Raw genomic sequence first — 10,959 nt, forward strand, 5'->3', positions numbered from 1 at the left:
AAGTCAGGATGAGGCTGGGCCGCATAAGGGATTTCACAAAAAATTGGCTTTCAAGGGATAATGCAAGGCACGGCATTATCCTTAGCAGCTAATTGTGCACACAGAACGTCTTCCCATAATAACTGTTATGATGGCATAACGTCATTTCCGCAATCAGCAGCTCCCGCCGTGCCTTGCATTATCCCTTGAATCGCAATAAAAATCGCGATCCATTCATTGCTTTTGAGAAGGCGTTGGTGCGGGCCACAAAATATTGTACCGAGGGCCGCAAATGGCCCGCGGGCCGCGAGTTTGAGACCCCTGATCTAGCAGCAAGCTCATGTTGCAGCTCATAGTTAAACATACAGAATGCAAAAAAAAAACAGGGTGCTTTAAATTTTTGACATTGCCTCTAGTGACAAAAAGTATATATATGATTTGTATTTGCTTACATTAGTAATGTGAAACCTGCATGGTTCCAGGTAAAGGTAAATCTAATACTGGAGATTCTAAAGGGGATGTGATTGAACTATATCTTGAGGGCTATGTGTTGGATATCCCAGGTTTTAATAACATTTGTGCAAGTAAAGCATGTCACCACCTGTTAATACTCCTGACTACCTAAGAGTCTCTGAAATCTAAGAATTAATTTAAATAGATTCACATTTTGCTCAGTTCTTAAGAGGCACCACAAATAAGTCAGTACATACAAATGCAGGGGATATATACAGGAGAGTCTGGCAAATGTTACCTAGGATGAATCTGTTAACAGCCCATCATCTAAAACTCAATTTAAACTCTTTGATCAGCAAAATAAGACTATATGTTACCTACTAATCATTAAGTGCTGAGGGTGTAACTACCCAGCAACAGCTATTAATTACTTATGGCTCTTATGCCCAGACATCCTTATGTGTATGTGTACCTAAAGGAAAATAATCCCATAACATTTTAACAACACATTTTCAGTCTGTGGATACTTTCATCACTCAGTTGTTCCCACTATAATATGTGCTGTACCAGATGCATTGCTTAAAAGGCTTGTCTATCTCAGGATGACCATAGAGAAAGGTGTTTCACAGATTTTGCTGCAGGTCAATTTCAGCCAGGTAAGCAAGTAACAGAAATGGCTAATGAGGTTCTTAGTAGGGAGTCCAATCAGGGGAACTGTCTAAATCAACTCTTAAAACAACAGGGTGCATGCACCAGTCATGGATTGGCAATCTGTGGATTTCTGCTGGGAGATGCCATAGACAGGCACTGTTTATTGGGCTGGTGAGGGCCGTTTGGGCCTCTGTTTACTTGAAATGCCAGGGCCTATTTTGCATCTGAGGCCTGGCATGCACCATTTCTTCCCGGTTTCACCTGGGAGCAGCAGATAAGATTAAAATGTCACCTTCATACAGAAGTATATGGGTTCTTCTTTGGAGTCTCAAGAGAGCCACATATCAAGTTCCACAAAATGTTGTCATGAAGCCAACACTAAGGCATCCTTTGGCCGTTCTTTCCTATTCTGGGGTCTACAGGAATGCTCCTAGATTATGACCCCACAACTGTTATTAAAGGCGGTACCCTTATCCTGTAATTACTATGCTCAGGAAAAAAAGTTCAGTCTCCAGTGCACAGTAAGAAGCCCTTGACTCGGGGATTTGCCGAAATCGCCTGCGCAGCGTGTGCCATCCCACCGGCGACTTACATTTTCGGCGGTGGGATGGTAGTTCGGGGAGATTAGTCGCCCGTGACAAGGGAGATTTGTCGCGGGCGACTAATCTCCCCGTGTGCCAGAGCCCTAATTTACTCTTGCTTCAAAAACAATGGAAAACAAAGGAAACAACAAAATTATAAACAGCACTAAGCTTGTTGCAACTGGGAAAAAGCAAAGATTATGAATGTATGTGTATGTATGTATGTATGTATGTATGTATGTGTGTATGTATGTATGTGTTATGGACACCTATATGTAGCGCACCACCCTGTCAGCTCCCCAGTGACTGGTTACATGTTTATATGAAATTAAGTTAACCACAGAGGAGAAGTGTTTTTTTATATATGTTTGACTGACATAAATGTAAACAAATGCTAGACTGCAACGTGGCCCTGCAGAGTATTGCGTGTTTAAGGTGAAAGTGCAGTGCGCATTTCACTCACTTACTGCTGATCCTGATCTGCTGAGACAGAAGTTCCTTTTAAATTTTCAGAAAGCATCAAAATCAGAAAGCAGTTCATAGGCTGAAGTGAACAGTTGCATATTATACTGCTATACAAACAGGCCCCTAGTGTGAAACAGAGACAAGAACCTACCTTGTGCTCTACTAAAGTGATGGATGAAGCAAGACATTGGGCTTTTTTTTTTTTTTTACTAACACGAAAGTAGGGTTGGCTGAAGACGTTACTTTATAGAGATGTAATGGGGAATGTGATGACTGTGAGTAGAAATAAGCACTGTAACTCATGGAATTCTGTAATATTTTTGACTGCACTGCCCTACTGCCCAACCCACTGCCACTTCCTTCCCTTCTTGTTCTTGTTCATTATTTGCTTTATTTACATTTCAAATGGAAAACTATTTTGTTTGCAGTTACATATACCATTATGACAGGGGTTTACAGATATTACTGATGTGGGGTCCACCTTAGGCTCACACATGTATCAAACAATCTGCCTTTTAGGAGCTCTGAATTAAAGGACAGAAAAAACCCATTCACTGAGGTATTTCAATATATTAGGTGATTCAGTTACTAAGTATTCCCCAAACCAGTGCTCCCTTTTTATCTGCTATATTTTTACTATCCCCATGTATTCTTTTTGGTGAATGAATGGGCTGCATTGGTGGGTTTATATTCCTAGAATTGTGTCATTGTATTTCAGCCTGATTAATTGCTTGTGTGCATAAGACTAAAGTGTGTCCTACAGCTGTTTGAAATAAAGATCTGTCATGGCATCTCCTTGAGTGGCTGCTGAAATTCCTTATGGCTAATGCTACATGAGGCTTATTCTTGTCTGCACCTGGAACCAATGCATTGGCCCTGGTGCAGGCACACACAACAGATTTTGGTGCAAAAATACATACTCACGTGTTTACCGTACCCAACTCTGATGTGAGGGTCTGCACCCAGGCCAACGCAATGATTCCAGGCATATTTACCATATAGGTCAGTGATCCCCAACCAGTGGCTTGTGAGCAACATGTTGCTCCCCAACCCCTTGGATGTTGCTCACAGTGGCCTCAAAGCAGGTACTTATTTTTAGATTGCTGGCTTGGAGGCACATATGGTTTCTTAAAAAACAGGTGTAGTGACAAACTAAACCTTCTGTAGGCTGGCGGTCCACATAGGAGCTACCATATAGCCAATCACAGCCCATATTTGGCACCCCAGGAACATTTTTCATGCTTGTCTTGCTCCCCAACTCTCTTTACATTTGAATGTAGCTCATGGGTGAAAAAGGCTGAGGACCCAGATATAGGTACTTGAGGGACTGCATTAGAGGATGGGCCTGGGATGCCTCTATGGTAAATAAAACTTTCAGGGAGGGAAAAAAACCCTTCCCCTGCTGCAGGATTCCTATTAAATGCATCAGCAGAGGTGGGGGTTGAGGGTGCCTTAACAATGTGCGAGCGGAAGTGATGTCACGCGTAGGTACATTGCTCACCTGGGCCTCTGTGTATTTTAAATGCCAGACTATTTTAGTTTTCAGCCTGGCCCGGATTTAAGATGTGAGTTTGTGCATTTTATAGTACAGGTATAGGACCCGTTATCCAGAATGCTCGGGACCAAGGGAATTCTGGATAAGGGGTCTTTCAGTAATTTGGATCTCCACACCTTAAGCCTACTAAAAAATCAAACATTAATTAAACTCAATAGGATTGTTTTGCATCCAATAAGGATTATTTATATCTTAGTTGGGATCAATTATAAGGTACTGTTTTATTACTACAGAGAAAAAGAAAATCAGTTTTAAAATTCTGAATTATTTGATTAAAATATAGATTATGGGAGATGGTCTTTCCGTAATTCGGAGCTTTCTGGATAATAGGTTTCCGGATAAGGGATCCCATACCTGTACATGATTACATCCAAGGTAAATGTGTAATAATTGTACTTAAAAGAATAGTTAGCTGTTCACCCCAGCAAATATCCCAGTCAATGCAAAGGCACAAGGAATCTAAGCAATGTACAAAGCCTGAAACAGACCACACAATCTCAAGTCTCAAAGTGGTAACTCCCCTTTAAAAGGGTAATAAACTCAAATAAGGAAGTTAAACTTGCTCCAATTGTTCTGAGCATTTTTGCACTTTGCTCTCATTTTCTTTTTTTACTATTTTAAATATGTTAATAGATGTATGCTATTAAAGGGGTCTTTTGGCACAGCATCTCTCCTTAGGAGCCAAAAGGTTTGTCTCTTATGGGATGCCCCTCAACTTTCCTGGAAATGTAGAAAGGACTGAAAGCTGGAGGGTAGGAGCTGTTACCTCAAACAAAGGTCCCCCTTTTTGTAATGGGGTCCTGTTAGTAACAGTGAAACTGAATTCCTTATGTGACTGCTCTACTTTGAGCCATTCACTAGATTAATTGAATTAGTGAAAGAGAGAGAAGAAAGCCTATCTGTAAAATAATATGTAGCATATGTTATTTCATGAAAACTGAATAAATGTTGCAGCAGAAAACCTCACAGCACTTGCATAAAATGTAAAATAGCAGTACATTAAATATTTGGTGTTTTTCATGTGCTTTATCTTAATCTTTGACCTCTTCTAAAAAGTCGTATGATAAGCTAATTTGGTTCTGTCAGGAAATAATTAAGAATAATTTAACTTATATTTAGCCTTTCCTAAAGCAGTCCCTGCTGTTTCAGAGGTTACTGGAGATATAGAGGATGTGGTTTGGGAGATAAAAAGCCAATAGCGGGGATAGGAAATTGATTGGAGGAGCGTGACCAAGAGCACTGCTGTAAACAGAACATTTAAAAACAAGTCTAATGCTGAGAGTTTGGTACAAAGTCAGCCCTTTTTCAGTTCTAATGTTCCAGGTATTGAGAAGTAAATTGTATTATACTCTACCCCCCCCCCCCAACAGTCTGTTATGTGAGGTTTGTGTCTCTGAGTTCCCTTAATTTTTTTTATACTTTCAGCCAACACTATGTGGTTGCCATGGCAACCCACCCCCAGCTTGAAGGCATGACAGCAACAGGAGAAGAGTCCCTGTCACTTTACAAGGCGGCATCCCATTACCATGGAAATAATTGCTTCTCCCAAGTAAATTTGCATTACAGCCATTCTCTGTGCTGTCCTGTTCCTGGAAAACCCACCAAGTGTATATTCATTCCTTGGAAGATTTATTAAACCTGGAAACCATAAGGTTCCCTGAGAACTTTATCCTTTTCTGTAATGGGGGATTGTTTATCTTCCAAATCCTTCATGTCCTATCATTGTGCCTCACTAGATGCACCGCTATCAAATATGAAGCTCATAACCAAGCCAAAGTGCCTGCAGTCTGTACACTAGCACGCCTGCAACATGTATGGTGGCTTCACGTTCCATACTTATTGCCATGTCACAACATGAGTAAAAGATGGAAATATTGGAATTATTAGTGAAAAACAAACATACACATATGTGATTTTAATGATATATCTATGACTATCCAGCAACATGTGCAGTTTATATATGAGAAAGGACAGCAGCCCAGGCAGTGTGCAATGGCTCCAGTAATAACAGCAATATTCAGCATGATGAGGGAAGGAGCACGCCTCCCTGAGCTGGACCAGTCTGCATGCTGCTAAAGCACATTTTGTGCCTATAACATGTTGGGAAACCTAATCCCCTTTGTACTAAAGCAACAGAATTAACATTTCTTGTTGTGCCTTATACCATCCTGCCCTATTATATAAAGGCACATATGCCTTGCACAGATTTCCAGCAGCAGGGAGAAAAGGAAAGATGGAAGTTGCACCCAGCAATGTCCTCAGTGATTCTACTCAGCAAAATCATTATGACTCCAAATCCACTTTGACAAATAAACATGAGTCTATGCAATTCCCCATAGTAGGCAGTGATGTAATACACAGTTATATCATTGGCAGCACATGGTTTTACTCACAATATAAAGTTCAACATGGTCACTAGTATGATGACATCATAGGGAAGGGGGCTGATATCATACACAAGGGGTGACTGCAAGATGGTCCTGTTTAAATTATCAGCTATCATTTACTCAACCAAAAATGCATACAAACAGATGCAATGTATTATCAATAGACAGCATGCGTCTTCTTTCAGCTATTAAACTACAATTATTAGCAACACAGCGGATATGCCTGGATATGCTTTACACAAACACTGGGGGGATACAATGATGCTATATTACCTGGGAGATAGTGGCTGTAAAGGGTGCAGTATGGAGGTTCCCACAAACATACACGTTCCACAGCTGCACATCAGGAGAAACGCAGGGAAAATCCGGGGCTGCGAAGGCATCTCCCCCAGGGTTAGAGCAGATCCATGTTGTCAGTAAGGCAGCAGCAAATCAGGCAGCCCCTGGTGGAGATGTAAGGAGCTGTATGACAGAATAGTACGAGTGCACGGCTGCCCTGGGGATTAGAGCAGCCTCCTGCCCATGACAAGCCTCGTCAGCCGCTCTTTGTCTCCGGCTTCAGTGCGATAGCAAGGGGCGCCGGGGGGCTCCTGTCTCTCACACTCTGAGGGAGGGGAATGGCGGGCCGGCACATACTGCGTGGCATAGACACTTCTGTATGCTCGGCAGTGCCGGGGTGCCAGCTAGGCAAGCGGCTTGTGTGGAACAGTATGTGACACTGGGCAGCGGTAAGTTGCTACACACTGATACAGCTAGGGGAGGGGTAAGTGGGTAGAAAAGGCAGGGGGAGCTGGGAAGCAGCGGGCAGGTGCACACGCCCCTTTCTCTCTAACTATTCCTTTCCCTTCTCACTGGAGCTGCGGGCTGAACTGGTGGGAGAGGGAGGGGAAGTCTTCTTCCTATTCAGTGGCCGATTAGGAACCACTTTCTGTTCTATTCCTCCCCGATACTAGGTTGGAACTAACCCTAGTACCCACCCTCCTAAGGACGCTCCTAATGTTTAGTGCCAGGCCTGAAGGTGCCACTTTTCTAAAGCTCATTAAAATTGTCTGACCATCGTCAACCATTAAAGCTCAGCTCTCATCTTTATTAAAGAGCTATGTATCTAATTAGTTGTTACTAGTTAGGCAAGCATAGGGGCTAATGGTCATTTTGGCAAGTTGCAAGTTTGCTTCCGATTTAGGTCAACTCCATTTTCTGTCATACATGGGCTACATTATGGGCAACCAATACTATTAATATAGTATTTACCAGTTTTACAAAGTACTGAATACCTTAAAATAGGCAATTCAAGAAGTGATCTCAGCTTGGCAAATTAGTGTGGTTATTATAATGCCCAATTGCAATTTTGTAAATGGAAGAAAAAGTAAGTGGGCGGGGCCATCAGTTATGTTGTAGAATCATTGAGGGAGGATCAGGTTTCCACTGGGGTCTTTACCTGTCACCTACTCTATACCTGAGCCCTTGATGCAAGGTGCTTTTGTGACTAGCAAACTGATACACTTGTAGATCAAAATGTACAATCATCTTGGTGGCCTTGGTCTACCAGCAAATCTCCTATATTATCTACATGAGTATCTATAGTTTTTATGTGTTGCATGAATTGTTAAACGGCCAGGGACTTAACAGCACAATATAGATAATGCTGGAAAAATTATGGAGAAAAAAAACAATTTCCACACTAAGGGGCACAATTACTAACCCACGAATCCGAATCCGAATTGAAAAAATTCCGATTGGAAAACGAACATTTTGCGACTTTTTCGTATTTTTTGCGATTTTTTTCGGCGACTTTACAACTTTTCGGAAATTGTCGCGACTTTTTCGTTACCAATACGATTTGCGCAAAAAAACGTGAGTTTTTCGTAGCCATTACGATGCGCTCGTATCTTGTCGCGACTTTTTCGTATTGAGCGCTCGTAAGCGGCGAAACTTTCAGACTTAGCATGATTTTGGAAGTCTCCCATAGGGCTCAATGGCACCCTGCAGCTCCAACCTGGCCCAAGAAAAGTCACCATACTGAAGCTTGAATGAATCCAAATCTTTCGTACTCGGCGCGAAGGCTACGAAAAAGTCGTGACTTTTCGCACAAGTAGTAACGCTACGAAAAAATCGCCAGATTTTGCGCAACATTCGGAATGGCAACGAAAAAGTCGCGTCAATTTTCCGAAAAATCGCCAAATACCGATCATTACGAAAAAACCGCAATCGGACGCATTCGGCCCGTTCGTGAGTAAGTAAATGTGCCCCTAAGAGAAGTGAAGAGACAAATCTCTGTGACTTTAGGGCTTAATGGAGCGAGGAGAGCAATTTGGAACAGATTAAACTTTATGAGGTTCAGGGACATGTTTCGCAATGAGTTGTTTTGTGCCAAGTGCTTCTTATTACTATCCCCAACCTTTTAATTGCATTGGTCACAGTAGTGACATTGTCTAGGCTCACAGACCCCTACAGATTGCAGTGTTGTTTCTCATGCCATACAGTAGCTTGCTCCTGGGCTTTCTCCCTCTGCCACTCTATCTTTAGAACCATATGTATGTCATATAGCGCTATCCTCTGCTGGAACTCTAACATGCCAAATTCCTCATCAAATAAAACAGTATCGCCAGTAATATGCAATGACACCTGGAATTTTAGTTTAATGCATTTAATATAAAATGGTGTTCACTTGCCTTGTGCTTATTGTTGTATCTCCCCTGAGGGGCATTTTAGTCTTAGTGGAACAGTTTCAGTCAACAAACTAGAAAAGATAGTTGCAAGAAAGTAGTAACTGAGCATAAAAAATCTTATTGGATTAAAACCATTCACAATGACCCATGATCTGATAATTTCTTGCATAGCTACATATTAACATTGGAAGCTTCACTGAAAAGGACACAAAGTAATTCAACCTCAGCCTTTTAAAAAACACTAAACATATGTTCCAAAGGAAGACAAAAACCTCCCAATAGGCAATGTATCATTGCAGGTAGATAATTCCTTTAATAATCCCAAAATAGCAGCATATTTCATTGATCTAGTATATTTAACTGTTTCTTATATTCTAATTAGATATTTATTTTTTTCTTTGCTAGAAAGGCATGTAACGCATATTTACCCCACACATGAATTACAGTGTAGAGACCCTTCCTATGTTAGAATCTCTGGGTAAAGTCCATATTTTTAATTCAAACTGAGCAGCTTGCAGAGCCATAGTCTTACATTATATTAGGGGAGTGATGGCCATAGGCCTACTCATCAGAGTTTCAGTTTGACAATTGAGGAAATTTCCTTACGCACAGCTTTCTTTGGATTATTTTATACCAAGTGGAGTCTCCACTAGCAGAGAAAATCACCTCCCATAGTGGAGACCATCTGATGTTTTTAGGCCCAACATGCTCCATTCAGAGCCTATGGAATGTGTCAAGATCAGTTTTAGGCATATTTTCCATCTGTGGAGTATCAACATGGTGTGACTTTAGCCTTGAGGTTTCTTCGTGCATGTCAGAACTGCCATCCGAACATTGTTTCTTTACTTTGTCCTTCATTCAGACTAACCTTTTAAGCATTAGCTATACTGGTATGTTTGTAATTACAAAAGTGGATAACGGTGGTTAAAGGAGACATATCATATAAAAATTAAGAATGTACCAGTGAATTATACTCCTCTAAATATAGAAGGATTGTGCTTTAAAAAAGTTGTGTTTCGAGCTGATTTATTGAGAACTTCCACCAAAACCCTGCTAGTCCTGCCCATCAGCAGCTAGGCTGACCTGATGGGGAACTGAAGCGTGTGTTTGCTTGTGTGATTGCAAGGCTGTGTTTGACTACTTCCCTCTTACTGTGCTTCTGGCAGGGACCGTTAGGACACACCCACCCTTCATTTGAAACACAAACACGAACTGATAGGATCTATAGGGGAGCTCCAATAAAGGGGCCATTTTTACAGATAGGATTCATTATTCATAATTGTCTACAAAATTAGTTTTTTTCCATTTATCCAATATGTCTCCTTTAAGTGGTTAGCACTGCTGCCTTGTATTGCTGCGGTTCTAAATTGAATACCGGCCTGAGCACAATCACCCTATGCCACTGTCAGCCCTCTTCCCCACTGAAAAAGACAGGCCCAGATTTGTGGCTACAACCTTAGGGGTGACATGCTGCCCAGCCGCACATACACATTCCTTGCATGCGTAGCACTGGGGACAGGACACGATGCGCATCACGTCCTGTCCCCAGTGCTCCGTAGGTGCGATAAATCAATGTGCATGTGCAATCAGGTTGGGTGGAGGGGTGGATAATGAGGGCGGCCTCTGGGCACCTTCAATACAAGTCCGGTGCTGAAAAAATATAAAGGCATATTTATTGTCTTCCGGGACCTTAGAATGTAAGATCTATTAGGGCAGAAAAAGGCAATGTCAGGCTCTGTAAAGTGCTGCATGCCATTGCTGTATAATGTAAATAAAGGAATAATCTAAATGACAGCACTCCAACTAAACACCTTTGTTTAGCAGTTTTTGGGCACAGAACACAGCATATCAAGGCTTTAGGGCTCTTTGTCAAGCTTGTAAAAACTTGAATAATGGGGCTCATTTATCAGCATTGGGCCAATTTGCCCTTGGGCAGTAACCAATATCAACAAGTCAGTGACTGGCTGCAGCTGCAGGTAGAACAAATAATGCAACAACTTGATTAGTTGCCATGGGTTACTGCCCACAGGCAAATTTGCCCAGTGTTGATAAATAAGCCCCAATTGTGTTCTGTACCCAATAACTGCTAAATGAATGTATTTTAGGTGGAGTTCTGTTATTTGGATTGCTGCTGTAAGAATCCTGCTCTAGCTGTTAAAAGCTGTTAAAAGGTGTTAAAAATGACATGTCCTATGCATAAAAAAATATAATTTATATAT

General features: G+C 41.5%; 1 protein-coding gene across 1 annotated transcript in view; it reads right to left on the bottom strand.

Moving 5' to 3' along the window:
- The window catches only part of kbtbd11 (kelch repeat and BTB (POZ) domain containing 11), a 31,767-nt gene extending 24,862 nt beyond the window's left edge, over window positions 1-6,905 (bottom strand). Inside the window, exon 1 of the mRNA XM_004914487.4 lies at window positions 6,345-6,905. The gene's annotated coding sequence lies outside the window, so the exon portion shown is untranslated. The remainder of the gene's footprint in view (window positions 1-6,344) is intronic.
- Window positions 6,906-10,959: the final 4,054 nt, after the last annotated feature.

This window comes from Xenopus tropicalis, chromosome 5, assembly GCF_000004195.4.
Source record: "Xenopus tropicalis strain Nigerian chromosome 5, UCB_Xtro_10.0, whole genome shotgun sequence".
NCBI lineage: Eukaryota > Metazoa > Chordata > Amphibia > Anura > Pipidae > Xenopus > Xenopus tropicalis.